This window comes from Pogoniulus pusillus, chromosome 43 (assembly GCF_015220805.1).
Source record: "Pogoniulus pusillus isolate bPogPus1 chromosome 43, bPogPus1.pri, whole genome shotgun sequence".
Taxonomy (NCBI): Eukaryota; Metazoa; Chordata; class Aves; order Piciformes; family Lybiidae; genus Pogoniulus; species Pogoniulus pusillus.
The window spans coordinates 1,556,201-1,568,971 of NC_087306.1; the positions used below are offsets into that span (position 1 = coordinate 1,556,201).

General features: G+C 56.0%; 1 non-coding gene across 1 annotated transcript; it reads left to right on the top strand.

Moving 5' to 3' along the window:
* Nucleotides 1-8,289: 8,289 nt before the first annotated feature.
* On the top strand, nt 8,290-8,363 carry TRNAR-UCU (transfer RNA arginine (anticodon UCU)). Its single transcript has one exon. It is a non-coding gene; the product is annotated as a tRNA-Arg (tRNA).
* The last annotated feature ends 4,408 nt before the right edge of the window (nt 8,364-12,771 follow it).

A 12,771-nucleotide genomic window follows, 5' to 3' on the forward strand; every position in this document is an offset into this window, starting at 1 on the left:
CAGTGCTTGGACTCGGCTGCGGCAGAGCTCTTCCCCACCAAAGCAGTTCTGGGATTCTGTGGCCTGTTCTGCAGGCTGACAGCATCCTCCCTGCCCCGGTGCGTGCCTCACTGGCACGATGTTGGCATTGCCACTGAGAGCAGAGCAGGACAGAGAGCAGCCAGACAGAGAGGGATCTGGGGGTGCTGATTGATACCCACCTGAACATGAGCCAGCAGTGTGCCCAGGTGGCCAAGAGAGCCAGTGGCATCCTGGCCTGCATCAGCAATGGTGTGGCCAGCAGGAGCAGGGAGGTCATTCTGCCCCTGTACTCTGCACTGGTTAGACCACACCTTGAGTGCTGTGTTCAGTTCTGGGCCCCCCAGTTCAGGAGGGACATTGAGATGCTTGAGTGTGTCCAGAGAAGGGCAACGAGGCTGGGGAGAGGCCTTGAGCACAGCCCTACGAGGAGAGGCTGAGGGAGCTGGGATTGGTTAGCCTGGAGAAGAGGAGGCTCAGGGCAGACCTCATTGCTGTCTGCAACTACCTGAGGGGTGGTCGTGGCCAGGAGGAGGTTGCTCTCTTCTCTCAGGTGGCCAGCACCAGAACGAGAGGACACAGCCTCAGGCTGTGCCAGGGGAGATTTAGGCTTGAGGTGAGGAGAAAGTTCTTCCCTGAGAGAGTCATTGGGCACTGGAATGGGCTGCCCGGGGAGGTGGTGGAGTCGCCGTCCCTGGAGCTGTGCAAGGCAGGACTGGACGTGGCACTTGGTGCCATGGTCTGGCCTTGAGCTCTGTGCTAAAGGGTTGGACTTGATGGTCTGTGAGGTCTCTTCCAACCCCGGTGATACTGTGAGACTGTGACGCTGTGACACTGTGATGCTGTGAAGCTCTGCAAAGTCCTTGGAGGGTAGTGGTGAGGAGCAGCTGAGTCCTTGTGCGTGGTGCTGGAGGGTCCCAGGCCTGGTGTCTACTCGCAGGACTGTGCTGACACCAAGTGCCCAGCTGGCAGGTGCTCAGGTGCTGGGGGGGTTGATTGATTGTTTGTTTGGTGCTGGCATTTTTTGTTAGTTTTAATATTTCAGGTTTTTTTGTTGTTCTTTTAGTTGGGTTTAGTTTCCCTCCCCCAGTCCCCTATCTGCTGATGTGTGCTGCTGTCCCCAGAGGCTGTGTGCCCTGCAGGGGTGATTGATGCTCTGCAGCTGACTTCACTTTTCACTGCATCCTTGGCTTTATTCCCAGTGCCCAAGTGAGAGCCATAAGGAGGTGGTACACGGTCGTGCTAAGGCAGTAGGGTTGGGGTGCCAACCAGAGCTGCTGGTGTGGGTGGCTCTGGAGACTTGTGCCTGCTCTCCAGCCCCTGCTGGAGCTGATCTTGGCCACCTCAGGTGCTGCCATGCTGGAGCTCAGCCCTCTGACTGTGCCAGGCAGGGAGTGGTGTTTCCTCTTATGGTGGAAGCTGACAACCTGTTATGAATTATGCAGATTGATTTCTATATGGATATGAATTTTTGTTATTTAATCTTCCAAAATTCGGGAAAATTCCCTGAGATTCTTTGGATTTTTGGTCACCAGGAAGCAGCTGCACCAAGGGTGTTTGTGAACATGGAGTTAAACAGTTTAAGCAGTCAGAACTTGGAAGATAGGAAAGGGAGAAATGGAGGCTGAGGGAGCTGGGGGTGTGCAGCCTGGAGGAGGCTCAGGTGGGCAGCAGAGCCAGGGGCAGCCTGGGCTGGCTGAGGAGCAGTGTGGGCAGCAGGAGCAGGGAGGTTCTTGTGCCCCTGTGCTGGCACTGCTCAGGCCAGCCCTGGAGTGCTGTGCCCAGCTCTGGGCTCCTGCATTGCAGAGAGCTGCTGAGGGGCTGGCAGGTGCCCAGAGCAGGGCAGCAAGGCTGGGGAGGGGCCTGGGGCACAGCCCTGTGAGGAGAGGCTGAGGGAGCTGGGGGGGTGCAGCCTGGCCCAGAGCAGGCTGAGGGCAGAGCTGATTGCTGCCTGCAGCTGCCTGCAGGGAGGCTGTGTCCAGCTGGGGTTGGGCTCTGCTGCCAGGCAGGCAGGGCCAGAAGCAGGGCACAGAGGCTGAAGCTGTGGCAGGGCAGGCTGAGGCTGGGTGTGAGGAGGAAGCTGTTGGCAGAGAGAGTGATTGGCACTGGGATGGGCTGCCCAGGGAGGTGGTGCAGTGCCCATGGCTGGGGGTGTTCAAGAAGATCCTGGCTGGGGCACTGAGTGCCATGGTCTGGTGATTGGATAGGGCTGGGGGAGAGGTTACACTGGATGAGTTTGGAGCTCTCTTCCAGCCTGCTTGGTTCTGTGATTCTGTGGAGCCTTAGCACTGACTCCAGGGCTGTGGTGAGCAGGTCCAGAGAGGTTCTCCTGCCCCTCTGCTCTGCTGAGGCCACAGCTGGAATCTTGGGTCCAGCTCTGGGCCCTCAGCTCACGAAGGAGCTCAGGGAAGTGCTGGAGAGAGTCCAGCCCAGAGCCCCAAAGCTGCTGCAGGCAGAGAACATCTCCTGTGAGGCCAGCTGGGGCTGGGGGCTGGCAGCAGAGCAGCCTGAGGGCTGCCCTCAGTGCTGTGCCAAAGCTGTGCAGGGCTGGAGCCAGGCTGTGCCCAGGGCTGCCCAAGGACAGGACAAGGGGCACTGGGTGCCAGCTGGGGCAGAGGAGGTGCCAGGGGAACAGAAGGGAAAACTTTGTCCTGGGAGGTGCTGGAGCCTGGAGCAGGCTGCCCAGAGAGGTTGTGGAGTCTCCTCTGGAGACTTCCAAGCCCCCCTGGATGTGTTCTGGGTGCCCTGCCCTGGATGATCTCCTGAGGTCTCTTCTCCCTCCTAATGTTCTCTGATTCTGTGACTTCTGCTGGGATCTTCCTTTTCTGTTGCTGCCTTGGCACCTTTCAGTCTGTTTGTGCTCTCCTTTCCCTGGGTGGCATCAGTCACAGACTCAGAGAACTGTTTCAGCTGGAGCAAACCTCCTGGTCCTGCAGTGATCTCACAACAGGCTGGAGGTGTCTTTGCTTGTGGGCTGCTGTCAGTTTGACTTTTCCACTTTGTGGGTTGGATCCACCCTGCCCTTTAGAAGTGTCAGCTCCTTGCTCTGCTTCCTGCGGGGTTACTGCTTCAGCCTCCTGCTGAGCAGCAGAAGCACTCTGCACAGATGACTAATTCCACTTTTCTGTGCAGAGTAAAGAAAAGAGGGACTGGGTTTGCCTGCTGGATGCTTCACATCAGGGGAGCTTGCTAGGGACACAGATTTCTTGGGCACCATCTCGCTGTTGGGAGCTGCCTGTGGAATTTGGCTGTGGCCACAACTGCTTTGCATCTTACCTGGGATGTGAAAAGAGCTCCTGTGGGGATTGACTGCAGCAGCAGCTTAGAGTCACAGCACAGTCTGGGTTGGAAGCCACCTCAGAGATCATCTGCTCTAAGCCCCTGCCATGGGCAGGGACACCTCTCAGCTAGACTCAGCTGCTCAAGGTCTCATCCTGCCTGGTCTTGAGCACCTCCAGGGAGGAGGCAACCACAGCCTTCCTGGCAGCCTATTCCAGAGTCTCAGCACCCTCCTACTGAAGAACTTCCTCAGCTCCACTCTTAACCCTGCTCTCAGCTCCAAACCATTCTCCCTTGGCCTATCTCTGGACACCTCAGGAAAAGTCTCTCTGCAGCCTTCCTGCAGGGTCCCTTCAGGCACTGGCAGGCAGCTCTAAGGTTCCCCTCAGCTTATCCTCATCATATCCTACTCCAGCCCTTGGATCATCTTTGTGGCCTCCTCTGGCCTCCCTGCAGCAGCTCTGGGTCCTTGTGCTGGGGACACCAGACCTGGACACAGCATTGGAAGTGAGGTCTCAGCAGAGCAGAGTTGTCTGTGTCTTAGCTGACAGCTGAGCTGCTTTTTGTGAGCTGCTGCTGTGACTGAGCTCTAAGTTTGCAAGCATCAGCCCCTGGCTGAGCTGGGCTCTTGCCCAGCAAGGTTCAGCACAGCCCCAGAGGCCACCCCTGGCACCAAGGGCAAAAGCTTCTGAAAGTGCCTTCTGTGTCTCCTGATGGCATTATTGGGGGACTGGCTGCAGGAGGCCCTGGTGAATGCCTGTGAGATGAGCCCAGGCACAGCCAGGCTGGGAGGCCTTGAGGACACCTCAGGTTTGGTGGTGGAATTAAGTGCAAGGTGCCCAAAGTGTGTATTGGGAGCACCTCTGCTGTGAGGGGAGACTGAGGCAGTTGGGGCTGCTCAGTCTGGAGAGGAGAAGGCTCCCAGGTGACCTTGTTGTGGCCTTGCAGTATCTTGAGGGGGCTACAAGAAAGCTGGGGAGGGACTTTTTCAGCTGTCAGGGAGTGATAGGAGTGGGGGGAGTGGAGCAAAGCTGGGGGTGGGGAGAGTCAGCCTGGAGGTTAGGAAGAAATTCTTCAGCATGAGGGTGGTGAGAGCCTGGAAGGAGTTGCCCAGGGAGGTGTTCAGGGCCAGGCTGGATGAGGCTGTGGACAGCCTGATCTGGTGTGAGGTGTCCCTGCCTATGGCAGGGGGGTTGGGACTGGATGATCTTCGTGATCCCTTCCAGCCCTGACTGATTCTCTGACTGGCAAAAGAAGAAGACAGCAAGAAAGGAAAGGTTCCAGATTAGGGAAGAGACAAGAATGGACCTTGCAGGTTGTGAGGGTTTGGGGAAACCCTTCCTGGAGGATTTGTGGGCTGCAAAAAAAGCCTTTGTCTTGAGCTGCTTGGTGACTCGAGGAGAAGGTTTCATTTCACTCTGAAATGGGTCAAGGACTGCCTGGAGGACCAGGCCCAGAGAGTGGTGGTGAATGGTGCCACATCCAGCTGGCAGCTGGCACCAGTGTGTGCCCCAGGGATCAGTGCTGGGCCAAATCCTGTTCAATACCTTTATTGGTGATCTGGAGCAGGGGATTGAGTCCAGCAGCAGTAAGTTTGCAGATGACACCAAGCTAGGAGCAGGAGTGGAGCTGGTGGAGGGTAGCAGAGCCCTGCAGAGGGACCATGCCAGGCTGAATGGGTGGGCAGAGGCCAGGGGGATGAGACTGAGCAAGGCCAAGGGCAGGTTCTGCACTTTGGCCACAACAACCCCAAGAAGCTCCAGGCTGGGACCAGAGTGGCTGAGAGCAGGCAGGCAGAGAGGGCCCTGGGGGTGCTGGCAGAGAGGAGCTGCAGATGAGGCAGCAGCTGGAGCAGAGGAGGTGCCAGAGAAAACTGCCCTGTGAGGTGCTGGAGCCTGGAACAGGCTGCCCAGAGAGGTTGTGGAGTCTCCTCCTCTGGAGATGTTCAGGCCCCTCCTGGATGTGTTCTGGGTGCCCTGCTGGTCAGAAGAGGATGTGGAGGTGCTGGTTGGCAGCCATCTGAAGATGAGCCAGGGGGTGCTCAGGTGGCCAAGAAGGGCACCAGCAGCCTGGCCTGGGGTAGGAGCTGTATGACCAGCAGGAGTAGGAAAGTGATTGTCCTGTGCTGGGCACAGGGGAGACCACAGCTGGAAGCCTGGGGTCAGGTTTGAGCTCCTCACAGCCAGAAGGACATGGAGGAGCTGGAGCAGGGCCAGAGAAGGGCAAGGAAGGTGGGGAAGGATCTGAAGAGGGCTAGGGAGGAGCAGCTGAGGGAGCTGCTGGTGGATAGTGTGGAGAAGAGGAGGCTGCAGTGAGGAGGAGGAGGTTTGGGCTCTGCTTCCTGATACTGGGTGATAAAGTGAGTGGAAATGGCCTGGAACTGTACCAGGGAAGGTTTAGGTTGGAGATGAGGAACAATTTGTGTCCTGCAAGAGTGGTGAGGCACTGGCCCAGGCTGCCCAGGGAGGTGGTGGAGTCCCCATCCCTGGAGTTGTTCCAGAGCTCTGTGGCCATGGCACCTGGGGCCAGTGTTTGGTGCCAAAGGTGGGGCTGGGTTGATGAATGGACCTGGTGGCCTTAGAGGGCTTTAGTTTTGCATTACAATTCTTTAGCAGCTGAGGAGGGAGGCAAGGAACAGAAACTGCCAAGGGATTTGTTCTGTTGTGGTTGAGCTCTCTGCATGGTGCTGCTGCTGCAGCCTGATGCATGGAGGACACAGAGGAAAGCAGAGGTTATAGAAGGGACATGCAACTATGGAGTCCAACTGGTCATGGGGTCATGGGGTCAGGCAGAGAGGGCCCTGGGGGTGCTGGCAGAGAGGAGCTGCAGAGGAGGCAGCAGTGCCCAGGTGGGCAGCAGAGCCAATGGCATCCTGGGCTGGCTGAGGAGCAGTGTGGGCAGCAGGAGCAGGGAGGTTCTTGTGCCCCTGTGCTGGCACTGCTCAGGCCAGCCCTGGAGTGCTGTGCCCAGCTCTGGGCTCCTGCATTGCAGAGAGCTGCTGAGGGGCTGGAAGATGCCCAGAGCAGGGCAGCAAGGCTGGGGAGGGGCCTGGGGCTGTGCCCTGTGAGGAGAGGCTGAGGGAGCTGGGGGGGTGCAGCCTGGCCCAGAGCAGGCTGAGGGCAGAGCTGATTGCTGCCTGCAGCTGCCTGCAGGGAGGCTGTGTCCAGCTGGGGTTGGGCTCTGCTGCCAGGCAGGCAGGGCCAGAAGCAGGGCACAGAGGCTGAAGCTGTGGCAGGGCAGGCTGAGGCTGGATGTGAGGAGGAAGCTGTTGGCAGAGAGAGTGATTGGCACTGGCATGGGCTGCCCAGGGAGGTGGTGCAGTGCCCATGGCTGGGGGTGTTCAAGAAGATCCTGGCTGGGGCACTTAGTGCCATGGTCTGGTTGATTGGATAGGGCTGGGGGAGAGGTTACACTGGATAAGTTTGGAGCTCTCTTCCAGCCTGCTTGGTTCTATGAATGGGTTGGGTTGGAAGGGAGCTCAAAGCTTCTCCAGTTCCAACCCCCTGCCATGCCCAGGGACACCTCTCCCAGCCCAGGCTGCTTAAAGCCTCATCCAACCTGGCCTAGAACACCTCCAGGTTGGGGGCAGCCACAACCTCCCGGGGCAGCCTGTGCCAGGCTCTCCCCACCCTGCCTCTCAACATTTTTGTCCTCCTTTCCACTCTCAGTCTGCCCTCCTCAAGCTTCATTCCGTTCCCTGAATTGGAGTTCTGAGGCTTCCAGTAGCCCACCTGCAGGTGCCTTGCCACAATAATCCTTTCAGCACAGCTGACAACTCTGCACCCCTCTGGCTGCTGGGTCAGAGCCTGAGGCCATCCTAACTCATTTAGGCTGGAAAAGACCTGTAAGGTCATCAAGTCCAACTGTTGACCCAGCACAGAGGGGATCACTTCTGAACCCCATCCCTGCTCTAATCATTGCTCACCATTGTCATGGCCTTGCCCTGTGCAGGTGTCACACATGGTCAGGTGTGGCCTTCACTGGGCTACATCACTGTGCCATGGTGGGGCTTACTCAGGCTTCTGGCTGTGGTTATGTCCCTGGGGGTGTGGAGAGGTCAGTCTGGGATGTAGTTTAGTGGCCATGGTGGTCATAGCTCAGTGGACACAGGACACAATGATCTTAGAGGTCTTCTGCAACCCAAACAACTCTGATTTTGTCTTTGCTGTGGGATGTTCTCAGCTGGAAAAAGCTGAGCCAGGTTGGGTCTTTCTTTTGGTCTCCTCATCTCTGAGCTCGAAGCCTCAGGTAAGCCTTTCTCTGCCCAAGCTGTGTCTTGTCTTTCACCGCTGTGCCTAATGAAGAGCAAAGGACCCTCGAGTCCGTGTGGCTCAGGGATGCAAACTGCCTGCTCACAGCAAGGGATTGTCTCAGGGTCTGCTCGGCAGCTCAGCAGATGTAACAGGAAATTTCCTGTGGATTTGATGCCATCTTCATTCTTTTTCCAGTGGAAGATGCACACAGAGAAGCGTTAGGCCCTTGATTGACAGCTTGCTTAAAGCAAAAGCCTGGTAGCTGCTTCTGCTTTGATCTCTCTGTTCCCAGCCCAGGTTTCTGTGTTTTCCCTTGTGGCAGTCAGAGCTCCCTCAGCATTGTCAGTGCTCAGCCTCGGATGCTAAATCCTCTTTCATTTTATCTCTCTTGGCTTCTGCAGCAAGGATGCTGTGGTGATGCTAAGGGAGATGCAGCAATTAACTCTGCTCCAGGGTTTAGCTCTGCCCACAGCCGAGCTGGAGATGCTGCGGAGAGGCTGCCAGAGACGCAGATTGAAGCCTGCAGCCAGGTTTTTGCTGCATCCCTGCTGCTGAGCCAGACGCAGCTCCTACCCAGAGCTGATGGAGGAAGGTGAAGCCTGGAGATGTCGATTGGCAGCGGAGCTGGATGCAGGCACTGGGGGGGGGTTGGCGCTGCGGGAGCAGGGTGTGGACCCCCCCCTGGCTCAGGGGGGCTGTGGGGTTTGAGGTGCGGAGCGGAGGCTGTGCTGCCAGTGAGGTCTCTGTGGCGCAATGGACGAGCGCGCTGGACTTCTAATCCAGAGGTTCCGGGTTCGAGTCCCGGCAGAGATGATCTCCTGGCAGGTGGCTCTTTTATTTTTCCCTGCACGCTGCTCTGCTGGGTCCCCAGCCCTCACTTTTAGCATCCCCTCCCCCCCCAAGGGCTTCGGATGGGAGCAGAATGCCCTCACAGGATGCCCTCTCCACAGCCTGCCCTCTGAGGCATCTCTCATCACATTCCCCTTTCTTCATCCCTTTTGGTATCTCCTGAATGGGAGGTGTTTTAACCCCACTTTGTCCCTCCACTACTGCTCAGGGATCTCATCTTTGATACCTTCTTAAGGACTCTGTCTTCTGGTAGGAGTCAGGTGAGCAGGCTGTGGTTCAGAGACTTCTGAGGGCACAGAAAGTTGCATGGAAGCAGCAGGAGGTATTTTTTCCCCTGTGAGGGTGACAGAACCCTGGAGCAGGCTGCCCAGGGGTGTTGTAGAGTCTCCCTCTCTGGAGACACTCAGAACCCACCTGGACATGTTCCTGTGTGATGTGCTGTAGGTGATGCTGCTCTGACAGGGGTTGGACTGGCTGAGCTTTGGAGGGCCCTTCCAGCCCCTGGCACTCTGTGGTTCTGTTGCCATCTCCTGTGAGGTTTTCAAATGTATGGGGGCAAAAAAAAGGGTAGGTCTGCATTCTGAACTCCCACCTGTGGAAATTCCTTGCCACTGTGCTTATTATTTTCCTTAGAAGATGGCAGGTTTCCTGGCAACCTCCTCTGCATCCCTTCCCAAGCAGCAAAGTTTCTTTCCCAGAAGTTACTGGCAGGTAGCTTCTGCCATGAGCTTGTTGCTCTCAGCAGGGAGGAGGCAAAGAGGGGAGCTGTAGGTGTGTGGCTATGCTTAGAAGGTGAAGGAGATTCAGTAAGTGCAGGGCTGGAGCCAGACATGGGGACCTCAGTACAGGAGGAACCTGGAGCTGCTGGAGAGGGTCCAGAGGAGGCCATAAAAATGCTCAGGGGAGTGGAGCAGCTCTGCTATGGCGACAGGCTGAGGGAGCTGAGGGTGTTCAGCCTGGGGAAGAGAAGACCTCAGAGCAGCTGCCAGTGCCTGAAGGGGCTCCAAGCAGGCTGCAGAGGAACTGCTGCCAAAGGCCTGCAGGGACAGGAGCAGGGACAATGGTTTGGGATGAGAGCAGAGCAGGCTGAGGTTGGCTGTGAGGAAGAAGTTGTGCAGCAGGAGGCTGCTGGAGCACTGCAGCAGGCTGCAGAGGGAGGTGCTTGGGGCCCATCCCTGGAGATAGGCAAGGTGAGGCTGGGACAGGGCTGTGGGCAACCTGCTCTGGGTGGGGATGTCCCTGCTGAGTGCAGGGGATTGGACTGGATGAGCTTTGGAGGTTCCTTCCAGCCCAGACCCTTCTGTGATTCTATGATCTGAGTCATCACAGGAACTGCTGATTTGCCTCTTCAGAGCTTCTGGTGTTGCTGTGCAAGAGAGAAGGAGAAAGTTCCAGAGAGCCTACTGCAAGGGGACCCTGCCCCCTTTCTTGTCTCATTCATCTGGGTACCACTGCAGGGATGTTGGGGAAGGCTCCTTCTGAGGGGCAGTTGAATGAATCCCATACAGATATCTGCATCAGGATGAGAAAAACAATGTCCTGGGAGCAATTCCTTCCCCTGCTGGCCTTTGGTTAGTGAATCTCTCTCAAATGTGGAGTATGCTAAGGAATGCAACTGAAACCAGGGCTGACCTGATTCAGCATCTGCCTGCTTGCCACCTTCAAACCAAAGGCAGTGGAAGCTGCACCCCAGTGCAGGGCTGTGCAAGCCCAAAGCTGCTCTGCTCCCAGCCACCAGCTCCCAGCCATGGGCTGCTGTGCAGCAGGATAGAATCACAGACCCAAGCAGGCTGGCAGAGAGCTCCAAGCTCATCCAGTGCAACCTCTCCCCCAGCCCTATCCAATCAACCAGACCATGGCACCAAGTGCCCCATCCAGGCTTGGCTTCAACACCTCCAGGATGGGCACTCCATCACCTCCCTGGGCAGCCCTCTAACCTCCTTCTCTTTTTTTCTTTGACATCTCCTCTCAGATCTCCATTTTTTTTATGTGAGAGGGGGTTTGGGTCAGGAGCCCTCCTGGGGACTCTGTTTCTGGGAGAGTTATTGTGTTTCTGTGTTACTTGTATATAACTCTGTATATCTGTGTGTATCTGCTTGTATATTGTGCTAAGCTGTAAATACAGCTTCATTCTTTAACTTCCAGCCAGCTGAGTCTAGTCTGGGGGATTTCTTAAGTGTGGGGGCACAGGTAACTCCCAAACCATCACAGAGGCTGGGGGAGCTGGGGGTGTGCAGCCTGGAGAAGAGAAGACTAAGGGCAGAGCTCATGGAGGTTGTAGCCAGGTGGGGTTGGGCTCTGCTGCCAGGCACCTGGGGACAGAAGAAGGGGACACAGCCTCAAGTTGTGCCAGGGCAGGGTCAGGCTGGATGTGATGAGAAAGCTGTTGGCAGAGAGAGTGATTGGCATTGGAATGGGCTGCCCAGGGAGGTGGTGGAGTCGCTGTCCCTGAGGCTGTTCAAGGCAGGACTGGACGTGGCACTTGGTGCCATGGTCTGGCCTTGAGCTCTGTGGTAAGGGGTTGGACTTGATGAGCTGTGAGGTCTTTTCCAATCCTAATAATACTGTGATACTGTGTGATGAGGAAGCTGTTGGCAGAGAGAGTGATTGGCATTGAAATGGGCTGCCCAGGGAGGTGGTGGAGTTGCCGTCCCCGGAGGTGTTCAAGGCAAGACTGGATGGGACACTGAGTGCCATGGTCTGGTTGATTGGGTAGGTCTGGGTGAGAGGTTGGGCTGGATGAGCTTGGAGCAAGACTGGGTGGGACACTGAGTGCCATGGTCTGGTTGATTGGGTAGGTCTGGGTGAGAGGTTGGGCTGGATGAGCTTGGAGCAAGACTGGATGGGACACTGAGTGCCATGGTCTGGTTGATTGAGTAGGTCTGGGTGAGAGGTTGGGCTGGATGAGCTTGGAGCTCTCTTCCAACCTGCTTGATTCTGTGATTCTATAATTAATAAATCAGTGGAGCTGGCTCCACGATTGGGCTGCCACAAAGAAATGTTGTGGGCTTAGGAACTTCTCCCCAAGTTGCAATTCACCAGCCCAGCTCAAATGTTTGGCAGTAAGTGTTAGGAAGGGAGGAGTTGAAATCTGAGTTTGGGGTGAAATGCAATGAGGCCAAGTCAAAAGTTATTAAATAATTCAGTAATATACTCCAAGATGATTCCCCCAAACTCATTTACAACTCTCCACACAAGTTCTTGGCTGCAGGTAGCAGAACTGTTTTACAGAATGTACATTTTGAGAGGTTTTAGAGATGTCTTTCCTAGAATCAACCAGGTTGGAAGAGAGCTCCAAGCTCAGCCAGCCCAACCTATCCCCCAGCCCTAGGCAGTCAAACAGACCATGGCACCAAGTGTCTCACCCAGGCTTTTCTTGAACACCCCCAGGGACGGTGCCTCCACCACCTCCCTGGGCAGCCCATTCCAATGCCAATCACTCTCTCTGTGAAGAACTTCCTCCTAACATCCAGCCTAGACCTACCCCAGCACATCCTGAGTCTGTGTCCCCTTGTTCTGTTGCTGGTTGTCTGGGAGAAGAGACCAACTCCCACCTGGCTACAGCCTCCCTTCAGGTAGTTGCAGACAGCAATGAGGTCCCCCCTGAGCCTCCTCTTCTCCAGGCTGCACACCCCCAGCTCCCTCAGCCTCTCCTCATAGGCTTTGTGTTCCAGACCCCTCACCAGCTTCATCAGCCTTCTCTGGACAACTTCCAGCACCTCAACATCACTCTTGAATTGAGGGGCCCAGAACTGAACTCTTTGAGAGAGAGTCTGGCAGCTTCATTCACCACTTGTGAGGTTGATTAAATTCCTTTAGCAACTTGAATAAAGAATTCAGAGTACTCACTGGTCCTCAGTCTTAGTGTCTGTGGCCCAAAGCATAGGCAGGAAAATATTCAGTAGAAGTCCTGTGGCAAATTCCAGGTGGGCTGCAATGTGGAATTGGCTGCTGGCTGAGGTGGCAGGTGAGTGAGGAACGAAGGAGCACACCAGCACCTCATTCACCTGCTCACCCCCTTCTATAGGACAATGGCTCATGGTCTCATTGGCCACACAATCACCCAACCACCTTTGCCAATTGTGATGGTTTGGGTGTCCCCTGCCCCCCCACACTTCAGCAATCACCCAGACTAGACTCAGCCAGCTCTGGGAATATGAATGAAGCTATTTATTTACAGCTGGCACAATGTACAAGCAGCTACTTACAGTACAGACAGTTATAGACAGAAATAGACAAGGTAAAAGGTAACACAGAAACACAACTCCCCTCCCAGAAACCTGAGTCCCCAGGAGGGGCTCTCAACCTCCACTTCACCTTCCCCCTGCCCCTCTCAGCCTTACCCCAGTCCCAAGGAAGAATAGAGGTTTGG